Raw genomic sequence first — 13058 nt, 5'->3', positions numbered from 1 at the left:
GTGGAACACAAGGGCGTATACTATAGGATATAACCTAGTTTCATCTGTGACTACACCACAAGACTATTCAACTCCACCCACCAAGTGCCACTGTCATACTATGATGATTTTCATGATTTGTTTTTATGTACTTTTATGTAGTTATGTAGGCCTGGTGTGTGGGCTGACTCTGACCAGATAGTGGCAAAAAGAAACCCAGTATGCCTATACCAGCGGTGGTCGGTGCTGTTTAAGATGAGGAAGGACAATTTGTTTTCTTCTCAAGAGCATGGCCTTTTTTCTATTACAGCATTTTGGATGTCATTTATATTCCATTCGCCTGTTTCAATGTAAAAGCGACAGGTTTAGGCTACTACATGATACTCAAATTTTCCCAATACCCATCACGAGGTTGCTACAGCCTATAAATGAAAGTTTACACAGTAGGTGCACACAGCTCGAGAGATACATTTCAGGTGATGGACAGTAACACATGGTCAGACAGTGACACATTCAATCCTGCCTTGCTCACTCTTGTCTGCATCTAGCTGATCTAGGGTGTAATAATTAGTCCAACAGTTGCAAACCATAGTTTCTATTGGACAAATTCAAGTATGTTTATCTCCATTTCTTTTTCAATTGAATCGGCGTAATAAATACACCCCTGATCATACGTAAACACAGTTCACGTTCATAGCAGCTACGTTGTATTCCTTCTTGCATCTACGTGCTCTCCTCCTCTTACCTTTTCCCTTCACTTGTGGACTTCAATGCACAACACATCAGCTGTATGTGACCAGGTCCAAAAAATCTTTCCATGCCAAACCATATCATAACTGCTACACACAGCCTACATCGTTGTCACAATACTAGGTAAAAAGCTTCCCTGTACTTGGAAGAGTTCCAGTGTTGTGTTGGATAATCATAGCCAGCTAGCTAACATAGCATCCCTCTGTTTGAGCCAGGTGTTTGAGTAGGCAAAACTAGATAGCTGCATTTGCTAGATAAGTGAAAGAAAACTATTTTAAAAAGTATATCTCTTCTCTCTCTTGCTTCTCCTTAATTTTTGAAGAAATTAATTTGTTCAAAACTATTCAACAATTGTCTTTCTCTCTCTTCGAGTCAACTACTCACCACATTTTATGCACTGCAGTGCTAGCTAACTGAAGCTTTTGCTTTCAGTACTAGATTCATTCTCTGATCCTCTGATTGGATGGACAACATGTCAGTTCATGCTGCAAGAGCTCTGATAGGTTGGAGGACATCCTCTAGAAGTTGTCATAATTACTGTGTAAGTCTATGAAAGGGGGTGAGAACCATGAGCCTCCTAAGTTTTGTATTGAAGTTAATGTACTCAGAGGAGAATGGAAGCTAGCTGTTGACTTGGAAGAGTTCCAGTGTTGTGTTGCATCACCATGATGCAGAGTGCTGTTGTCGTCAGTGATAAATATCAAAGCTAAGCCGGGCTTGGTTACAACTCTGGATGGGTTAAAACTTGGTTAAAACTCGTGATAGCTGTAGATAGATAAACAACAGGGAACTTGTTATCAGATCAATGTGCAAAGAAAAGGGGTTAGTCCATGACAGTCTTTATATAGTATCAGGTATCAGTCCATGACAGTCTTTATATAGTATCAGGTATCAGTCCATGACAGTCTTTATATAGTATCAGGTATCAGTCCACGACAGTCTTTTTGATATCAGGTATCACTCCATGACAGTCTTTATATGGTATGAGGTATCAGTCCATCACAGTCTTTATATAGGTATCATTTTACACACCCAGTCTACAGATACTCAGTGGTGGAACAAGTACTCAATGCTCAAACTTAAGTAAAAGTAAAGATACCTTAATAGAAAAGGACTCAAGTAAAAGTGAAAGTCACCCAGTGAAATACAACTTGAGTAAAAGTCTAAAAGTATTGGTTATATTGGTTTTAAATAGACTTAAGTATCAAAAGAAAATGTAATCGCTAAAATATACTAAAGTATCAAAAGTAAAAAATAAAAGTTTGAATAACTTAAAATTCCTTACATTAAGCAAACCAGACAACACAATTTTCTTGTTTGTTTTGTTTACGGATAGCCAACAAAGCATTTGTGTTTAGTGAGTCTGCCAGATCAGAGGCAGTAGATGACCAGGGATGTTCTCTTGATAAGTGTGCGAATTGGACCCTTTTCTGTCCTGCTAAGCATTCAAAATGTAACAAGTACTTTTGGGTGTCAGGGAAAATGTATGGAGTAAAAAGTAAATGAATAGTAATGTAAAGTACAGATACCCCAAAAAACGACTTAAGTAGTACTTGAAAGTATTTTTACTTAAGTACTTTACACCACTGCAGATACTTGGGTAACACTTTATAATAACGTTAATAAACTAGCCATTACTTAAGATTTTATAAATGCTCATTACTTGTAATGTTTTTAAATATATATATTGATAAATAGTTTGTTAATGCTTAATCATGAAAGTTACTGTGCTATTGTAAAGTGGTACAGACACTGGTGATACAGGTGGGAAACTAGATATCTAAATCACTATGACAATTTATAAATAACTACAGATTGGCCTAATTCATACTCACAAAATATATTTATTACACCCTGAGACCTCTAAATAGCATATAGTTCCATGATTGATTAAACATCACATCTAATAGAATAGTATCTTAAAATGTCTAAACAATCCATTGTTTACTGCTGTAACATTAGGTAGTCAGTCTTCCATGGTAGTCCAGTTGGAGAGACGCCAGTCGCTTCCCGCATTTCCATCCCTGTTGTCCTCCAGTTACAACTCAGTTATAACTCAGTCTGCCCAGTGGTAGACATTGGGACACATGTACTGCTTTAACAGCAGGTTGACCTCTGTATCTGCTCCTAACCCACTGTGGACAAGCATGCAGTGATACATTGATACAGTATATGAAATTATTATGAGTTTTGACACGTACAGCAGGAAACACCAACACATATGGAAATGAATATGATTGTTTACTGTTCATGTTCTGTTACAGAGAGAGAGAGAGAGAGAGAGAGAGAGAGAGAGAGAGAGAGAGAGAGAGAGAGAGAGAGAGAGAGAGAGAGAGAGAGAGAGAGAGAGAGAGAGAGAGAGAGAGAGAGAGAGAGAGAGAGAGAGAGAGAGAGAGAGAGAAAGGAAGAAAGAAAGAAAAAGAAAGAGAAATAAATATAAATGAGAAAGCAAGCGAGAGAAAGGGAAAAATGAGAGAGAGAGAAAGAGAGATATGACCCTGGTGATGTCATAAAAAATAGAGCTGTATAAAACAGACATCCACATTAAAGTCAACGTTACGTGATAGTAATTATATTTCTATGAGTGACATTACCTTTTCTTAACAGTCTGCATGCGTTGGAGGAAGGCGCAGATTGAGCTGTGCTTTGCTTTGGACCTCAGGTACTCAGCGTATCGGTTGGAGAACTCAATGTCCCCCAACTGTCTCGTCTGTGGGCCTGATCTTCTAGATTGACTGGAATAGTAGGCAGATCAATGAAGTGGTAGAAACATTAGTACTAGTGCTTATCATGCCGATATGGTCTCATTAGAATATTTAACCAATGCAGTTACAGTGGCTTGTAAAAGTATTCACCCCCTTGACATTTTTCCTATTTTGTTGCCTTACAACCTGGAATTAAAATAGATTGTTTGGGGGGTTTGTATCATTTGATTTACACAACATGCCTACCACTTTGAAGATGCAAAATATGATTTATTGAGAAACAAACAAGAAATAAGACAAAAAAACATAACTATTCACCTCCTAAGTCAATACTTTGTAGAGCCACCTTTTGCATCAATTACAGCTGCAAGTCTCTTGGGGTATCGCTATAAGCTTGGCAAATCTAGCCACTGGGATTTTCACCCATTTTTCAAGGCAAAACTGCTCTAGCTCCTTCAAGTTGGATGGGTTCCGCTGGTTTACAGCAATATTTATGTCATACCACAGATTCTCAATTGGATTGTGGTCTGGGCTTTGACTAGGCCATTCCAAGATATTTAAATGTTTCCCCTTAAACCCCTCGTGTGTTGCTTTAGCAGGGCGCTTAGGGTCATTGTCCTGCTGGAAAGTGGTCTCAATTCTCTGGAAGACTGAAACAACAGGTTTCTCTCAAGAATTTCTCTATATTTAGCGCCATCCATCATTCCTTCAATTCTGACCAGTTTCCCAGTCCCTGCCAATGAAAAACATGGTATTCTCGGGGTGATGAGAGGTGTTGGGTTTGCTTGGAGAGCTCCTTGGTCTTCATGGTGCCGCTTGCTTGGTGTGTGCCCCTTGCTTAGTGGTGTTGAAGACTCTTGGGCCTTTCAGAACAGGTGTCTATATACTGAGATCATGTGACAGATCATGAGACACTTAGATTGCACACAGGTGGACTATATTTAACTAATTATGTGACTTCTGAAGGTAACTGGTTGCACCAGATCTTATTTAGGGGCTTCATATCGAAATGCTGAATACATGTGCACGCACCACTTTTCAGTTGTTTATTTTTGTAAATTTTTTGAAAGAAGTCATTTTTTGCATTTCACTTCACCAATTTGGGCTATTTTGTGTATGTCCATTACATGAAATCCAAATTAAAATCCATTTAAATTACAGGTTGTAATGCAACAACAATAGGAAAAACGCACAGGGGGATGAATACTTTTGCAAGGCACTGTATATGTCACACATGAAGCCGCCATAGTGAGAGAAATTGTTTTTTAAGAGGAGCATGGATGTGTAACCTACCTCAGTCTTGCCTCAACTAGGGCATCCACATAGTTCCTGGCGAACAGGGACTGGGTGTTTAAATGACTGATCTCACTCCTGATGATCCCCTCCAGATCCCCCTGGTTACTGTGGTAATGACATGATATTAAGTTGTGGAATAACACACACCAGCTAGTAACACTGGCTGCACATATACACATGTATGAAATTACGTATTTGCAGGGGACCAAAGGTATTGAAATCCAGATCAGGCAAGGTGAGCTATAAATGAGTGGACAACAAAATCTTACCTCTCCCACAGAGGAAGGGATGCTGTGTGGTGGAAGAGAATGGTTGTGAGCAGTAGCATCTGTCCCATACTGATGAGAAAGGCCATGATGTTACCCTGGAAAAATACTTCAATCGTTTGGAACTAACAAGACAAATGTTCTACAGTAGGTCTAGTCTTCAAGTCACATAATCTGACCACGCAAAAAATATATTTTAAATAATCATACTGTACATGATACATTTTCCCAGATCTGAGCACAAACACAACAGTGATATACTAACAATCCTAGCAGTAGCAGCGACTCAACCACTTAGGTTGTGTTTAGACAGGCAGCCCAAATACTATATGTTTTCCACTAATTGGTCTTTCTTGACCAATCACATCAGCTCTGAAAAAGACTTGATGTGAAAAGGTCTGATGTGATTTTTCAAAAGACAAATTAGTGGAAATAATACCAGAACTGGGCTGCCTGTCTAAATGCAGCCTTAGAAGCCCCTTCAATTGCTCCTCAGATCTAATAGAGAGGAACGAGGAAAGTACTGACCTTGGTCTGGAGTGGCATGAAGCAGAAGAGTGACCGTCACCTCAGAGAGAATGTAGGGTCCCTCTGTGTGGTCGCCTTATGTAGCCCTGGAAGTTATTGACCCCTTCACAGAACCTACGCCAGTGATGTCAACCGCCCGCTTCACATTCAGACTGACCCCTCTTTGCCCGTCTGATAGATACTATTTATTGTCATTCATATTTGCTGATGTAATTAAATCTCTGTTATTCGTGTTCTAATCAGGGCATGATGGTCCTGTTTGTGTACTTTGTTTAATAGAGATCAATCACATTGCCGGTCTTCACTTCCTTAATTGGTTTGAACTGCTGCAGATTGCTACTATTGGGCATGTCACATGGGTGTTTTCACATGATGAAATCAGAGAAAAAAATCAATGTCAGAGAACTGATTGCTTGACATACATTCGACACCTAGGAGTGAACGGGGTGAGATCTTGCGTGGAGCCCCAGATCGAGGGAGATTATCAGTGGTCTTGTATGTCTTCCATTTCCTAATAATTGCTCCCACAGTTGATTTCTTCAAACCAAGCTGCTTACCTATTGCAGATTCAGTCTTCCCAGCCTGGTGCAGGTCTACAATTTTGTTTCTGGTGTCCTTTGACAGCTCTTTGGTCTTGGCCATAGTGGAGTTTGGAGTGTGACTGTTTGAGGTTGTGGACAAGTGTCTTTTATACTGATGACAAGTTCAAACAGGTGCCATTAATACAGGTAACGAGTGTAGGACAGAGGAGCCTCTTAAAGAAGAAGTTACAGGTCTGTGAGAGCCAGAAATCTTGCTTGTTTGTAGGTGACCAAATACTTATTTTCCACCATAATTTGCAAATAAATTCATTAAAAATCCTACAATGTGATTTTCTGGATTTTTTTTCTAATTTTGTCTGTCATAGTTGAAGTGTACCTATGATGAAAATTACAGGCCTCTCTCATCTTTTTAAGTGGGAGAACTTGCACAATTGGTGGCTGACTAAATACTTGTTTTGCCCCACTGTATGTCTTGCTCACATTGAGGGACATGTTGTTGTCTTGGCACCACTCTGCCAGGTCTCTGACCTCCTCCCTATAGGATGTATCATCGTTGTCGGTGATCGGATCTACCACTGTTGTGTTGTCAGCAAATGTAATGATGGTGTGGGAGTCGTGCTTGTCCAAGCAGTCATGGGTGAACAGGGTGTACAGGAGGGGACTAAGCACGCACCCGTGAGGGGCCCAGTGTTGAGAATCAGTGGGGCAGATGTGTTGTTGCCTACCCTTACCACCTTGGTGTGGCCCGTCGGGAAGTCCTGGATCCAGTTGCAGAGGGAGGTGTTTAGTCCCAGGGTCATTAGCTTACTGATGAGCTTCGTGGGCACTGTGGTGTTGAATGCTGAGCTGTAGTCTATGAACAGAATTTTCCCATAGGTGTTCCTTTTGTCCAGTTGAGAAAGGGCAGTGTGGAGTGTGATTGAGATTGCTTCATCTGTGGATCTGTGGGCGTATGCGAATTGGAGTGGGTCTAGGGTTTCCGGCATGATGGTGTTGATGTGAGCCATGACCAGCCTTTCAAATCACTTCATGGCTACCGACATGAGTGATACGGGGCGGTAATCATTTAGGCAGGTTACCTTCACTTTCTTGGGCACAAAGACTATGGTAGTCTGTTTGAAACACGTAGGTATTACGGACTCGGTAAAGGAGAGGTTGAAAATGTCAATGAAGACACTTGCCAGTTGGTCCGCGCATGCCTCGAGTACACGTCCTTGTAATCCATCTGACCCAACGGATTTGTGAATGTTGGCCTGTTTAAAGGCATTGCTCACATTTGCTACAGAGAGAGTGATCATACAGTTGTCCAGAACAGCTGGTGCTCTTATGCATGCTTCAGTGTTGCTAGCAGGCGCCATTATATACTAACTAAAAAGCTTAATGTCGAGACAAGTATTCAACCCCTTTGTTATGACAAGCATACATAAATTCAGGAGTCAACATTTGCTTAACAAGTTACATAATAAATTGGATGGACTCACTCTCTGTGCAATAATAGTTAACATGATTTTTCAGTAACTACCTCATCGTTTTGAATGACTACAATTATTGTATCTGTAAGGTCCCTCAGTTGAGCAGTGAATTTCAAACACAGATTCAACCACAAAGACCAGGGAGGATTTCCAAAGTCTCGCAAAGGGCACCTATTGGTAGATGGGTAAAAATCAAAAACGCAAATATTGAATATTTATTTGAGCATGGTGAAATTATTAAATACAGGTATCCTTCCTAACTCAGTTGCCAGAGAGGAAGGAAACAGTTCAGGAATTTCAAAATTAGGCCAATTGTGACTTTAAAACAGTTACAGAGTTTAATGGCTATGATATGAGAAAACTGAGGATATCAACAACATTGAAGTTACTTCACAATACTAACCTAACTGACAGAGTGAAAAGGAAGGCTGTACACATTAAACATATTCTAAAATATGCATCCTGTTTGCAACAAGGCACTAAAGTGATATTGCTTTGCCACATATTTTGCAGTTTGCTTTTTGCCCTGAATACAAAGTGTTACATTTGAGGCTAATCGAATACAAAACATTACTGAGTACCACTTTCCATATTTTCCATCATAGTGGTTGGTGGCTGCTTACAGACTGGGGAGTTTTTCCCAGGATAAGAAAGAAACAGAATGGAGCTAAGCACAGGCAAAATCCTAGAGTGAAACCTGGTTCAGTCTGATTTCCAGTGGAAGATGAATTCTCCTTTCATAAGGACAATATCCTAAAACACAAAGCCAAATCTAAACTTAAGTTGCTTGACAAGAAGAGTTTTGGCTTAAATCTGCTTGAAAATCTATGGCAAGACCTGAAAATGGTTGTCTAGGGATGATCGACAAACAATTTGACAGAGCTTGAAGAGTTTTGAAAAGAATGATGGGCAAATGTTGCACCATCCAGGTGAGGAAAGCTCTGAGAGACATACCCAGAAAGACTCACAGCTGTAATCACTGCCAAAGGTGCTTCTACAATGTATTGACTCCAGGGTGTGAATACTTATGTAAATGAGATATTTCTGTATTTCATTTCCAATACATTTGCAAAAAACTCTAAAAATATGTTTTCACTTTGTCATTATGGGGTATTGTGTACTTGCAAAAGGTACTCTAGATTGTCTTTTGACTCAAGAGCTCCTGAATATGGCCAAAAAAGGAACTAAACTGAACAATACTAAAGGAAAACTCCACTCAAACTATATTTTTGTATTTTTTTCATTACTGTTAATACAGTCCCACAATGTTTTGCATGATAGCAGTCAGGTTTTCAAGAGATTGGACTTTCAAGAAGCAAAGTGTCACTTGCCACATCATCATGATGAAGCAAAACGCATCATGTGAAGCAAAACACATCATATGAAGCAAAACACATTATAATGTGGCAAGTGACACTTTGGACTCCTGAAAAAAATAACATAAGATTGTTTATAGTGGTTGCTCTATATAAAAGGAAAAATCCACTCAAAAACAATCTGTAAACTATGAAATATGACTGACTGTTTTAGCAATGAGATACATCTTCTAAACATGGAGAGGAATGGCATCAGAACCCAAAGAGGATGTATGACCCACTGTATGTAACACTCCAACGGCCCCACCTCAAACAGCACTGACTGTTCCCAGCTAGCAGGTTGGCACCAGACAGCACAAACAGTTCATAGCTAGTAGGGTGGCACCAGACCAGCTAACAGCACCAAGGCTGTCCCTCGCCCTCACTTTGGAAAATCTGATCATAACTCTATCCTCCTGATTCCTGCTTATAAGTGTTGTGGAAATTCTTACACAGGGACACTCGAAGTCAATCTTATGTGAGCAGACCAAGTCTTTTTAGGTTGCTCCAAAACGGAAAGGTGGAATAAATGAGTCGAGAGCAGGTTCTTACATTGAACAAAGTTCTCTAATGAGGTATTTTCTCTTAAAACAAACCCTCCCACACAATCAAGGATGATCTCACAAGGATAACACAAATCATTTTCTTTGCAGGAATAAGTAACACAAGGTGAGTAACTTTTAACTATAAACATAAATCACGGGTGTGTCAGCACCTTAACTATCAGTTCGATGAGAGCTCCTTTCAGGTGGTGGTGCGGATCCATGGTTGCCATTCCCAAGAGGTAGTTTGTCCTCTTCCTCTCCAAATCGTCAGGTAAATCCTCCCCTTTGGAGAATCAATCACTCTTTTTTACAGCCAGTCTCCCCCTGCCAGTTCCCTCCTCTCTATTGTATGGGGAAGAAAATAGGTGATTAGTACCGTCAGCTGTGCTTAACTGCCTCTGATCACCTTGACTCACATGTAGTGCTACTATCCATGGAACCAGCCTGCCCCCTGGTGGTCCTTCCACACTTAAATAAAGCATTGTTTATTTGTCAGCGCGCTGGAGGGGTTCCAACCAACTCAATGCACCATAGTACATGTCAATCATAAGCTCTTCCTGGGTGGTCCCAGCAGTTGTCTTATATACGACTATACAGAGACAAGTAATATTTGCATGATTTAGCATAATTAATTCATCATTACTGTTTTCTTTCATCCATGAGGCCAACCAATACTGGCTCATAACATGTGACAGACCAGTACCTCATGCGGCTTCTTCTCTCTAAGCCTAGACCTTGAAACTGAGATATCTTTTGTTTCTCAAAACAAGGTCTGGGCGTACTGCCAAATTGCAGCTACTGATAGTAAGGATTTGTTCAGTCAGCCACTTGTTTGAACACAGAAATTGGTTATTAGAACTGCACATGAATAAAACACAGAAATTAGTTATAAGACAAGCACAAACATTAAAATTCATTATATAAGCAAAACCTCAAACAGGAAGTACCAGTAACACGGAAGTGGTCCGATGAAGCGGATGCTAAACTACAGTACTGTTTCGCTAGCACAGACTGGAATATGTTCTGGGATTCATTGAGGAGTTTACCACATCAGTCACCGGCTTCATTAATAAGTGCATGGACGACGTCGTCCTAATAGTAGCTGTACGTGCATATCCCAACCAGAAGACATGGATTACAAGCAACATCCACACTGAGCTAAAGGCTAGAGCTGCCGCTTTCAGGGATCGAGACACTAATCCGGTCGTTTATAAGAAATCCCGCTCCGACCTCCGATGAGCCATCAAACAGACAAAGTGTCAGTACAGGACTAAGATCGAACCCTACTATGCCAGCTCTGATGCTCATTGGATGTGGCAGGGCTTGCCAACTATCATTTATTACAAAGGGAAATCCAGCCGCTAGCTGCCCAGTGACGCAAGCCTACCAGACCACCTAAATGCCTTCTATGCTCACTTTGAGGCAAGCAACACTGAACCATGTATGAGTACTAGCTGTTCCGGACGATTATGTGATCTCACTCTTCGTAGCCGATGTGAGTAAGGCCTTTAAACAGGTTAACATTTAGAAGGCCATGGGGTGGAAACGGAGGGCTGAGCACGCCCCCATTCACATCGACAGGGCTGTAGTGGAGTGAGTCGAGTGCTTTAAGTTCCTTGTTTTCCACATCCTTATGAAATTAACATGGTCCGCACATACCATTACAGTCATGAAATAGGCAGGATAATGCCTCTTCCCCCTCAGGAGACTGAAAAGATTTGGCATGGGCCCTCAGATCCACAAAAAGTTTTACAGCTGCACCATTGAGCGCATCTTGATTGGCTGCATCCGACCACAAGGCTCTACAGAGGGTAGTGCGTATGGCCCAATAGATCACTGGGGCCGAGCTCCCTGCCATCCAGGACTTCAATACCAGGCGGTGTCAGAGGAAGGCCTCCCGCCACCCAAGTCATAGACTGTTCTCTCTGCTACTGCATGGCAAGCGGTACCGATGCACCAAGTCTGGAACCAACAGGACTCAGCTTCTACCCCCACAAGATTGCTAAATAGTTAACCAAATAGCTACACAGACGATCTGCATTGACCCTTTTTGCCTCATCACATATGCTGCTGCTACTGTTTATTATCTATCCTGTTGCCTAGTCAATTTACCCCTACCTATATGTACATATTTATCTCAATTACCTCATACCCCCGCACATCGACTTGGTTCTGGTACCCCTTGTATAAAGCCAAGTTCTCGTTACTCATTGTGTATTTATTCCTAATTTTTCTATTATTTTTCTATTTTTTCTCTCTGCATTGTTGTGAAGGGCCAGTGATTAAGCATCTCACTGTTAGTCTACACCTGTTGTTTACGAAGCATGTGACAAATACAATTTGATTTGATTTGAGATCCTAGCTAGCAGGGTGGCACCAGACCAGTGCCATCGATGTGACAAGTTGACCCATCACAGCAGGCTGTGGCACTTCCCAAATCCTACTGGCACCCATATGCACAAACTAAATTACATTGGAAGGAGGTGATGGCTGCACGGATGTTAGTCTGGGTGCCAGTCTGTTTCTGCTCTCTTGGAGTTGGCAAGGGTACAAACAGTTCTGGGACCAGGCTACATTGATATGACCTCAGCAGGCAGAACCAATCTCAGTAAATAGAAGGCATTGCAGCCCAGGCCAAATGGAGGTGGAGGAGAAGAAGGAACAGGAGGAGGAGGAGGAAAGGGAAGGAGGAGGAGCAAAAGGAGGAAGGGGAGGAGGAGAAGCAGCAGGAGGAAGGGGAGAAGGAGGATGAGGACTGGGAGGAGGAGGAGGAGCAGGAGGAGGAAGAGCAGGAGGCCAAGGTGAGCCGGTCCCCTTGATTCTGTACCATGAGGTGACTCCCAAATCTGTCCTGTTTTTTGAATCACGGTCTCGCTCTGCCGCCTTCCTAACTGCAGCCATCTGTCTCCGCATCCCCAAATTATGTCAACGAGCGGGTAGCAATGAGCCATGTCTACGGACACCCTACTCTGGAGAGACGGAGATGATGGATAACTCCAACATCTGATGAGCTGGAGAGAAAGGGGGATGGTTGGGATTGACTCCCACGATGCTGTCAAACAACTGTTGAACAACCCCAAATCATCAGCTCATGCACCATGGTCACACGTTATCTGTTAGTGAGCATTTCTCCTTTACCAAGATAATTAATCCACCTGACCGGTGTGGCATATCAAGAAGCTGATTAAACAGCCCGATCATTACATAGGTGCACCTTGTGCTGGGGACAATAAAAGGCCACTCTAAAATGTGCAGTTGTCACAGATGTCTCAACTTTTGAGGGAGGATAAAATTGGCATACGGACTGCGGGAATGTCCCCCAGAGCTGTCTCCAGACAATTTAATGTTCATTTCTCTGCCATAAGCCGAGGTGGCTTTTTAGAGAATTTGGCAGTACTTCCAGCCGTCTGACACCAGCCATCCGGACAGCTGATGAAACTGTGGGTTTGCACAACCGAAGAATTTCTGCACAAACTGTCAGAAACGGTCTCAGGGAAGCTCATCTGCATGCTCACCATCCTACCCAGGGTCTTGACCTGACTGCAGTTCGGCGTCGTAACTGACTTCAGTAGGCAAATGCTCACCTTCGATGGCCACTGGCATGCTGCAGAAGTGTGCTT

The sequence above is a fragment of the Oncorhynchus clarkii genome, chromosome 4 (genome assembly GCF_045791955.1).
Source record: "Oncorhynchus clarkii lewisi isolate Uvic-CL-2024 chromosome 4, UVic_Ocla_1.0, whole genome shotgun sequence".
In the NCBI taxonomy this organism is placed as follows: domain Eukaryota; kingdom Metazoa; phylum Chordata; class Actinopteri; order Salmoniformes; family Salmonidae; genus Oncorhynchus; species Oncorhynchus clarkii.
The sequence above is the reverse complement of the archived record's forward strand: the minus strand, read 5'-3'. Positions refer to the sequence as shown.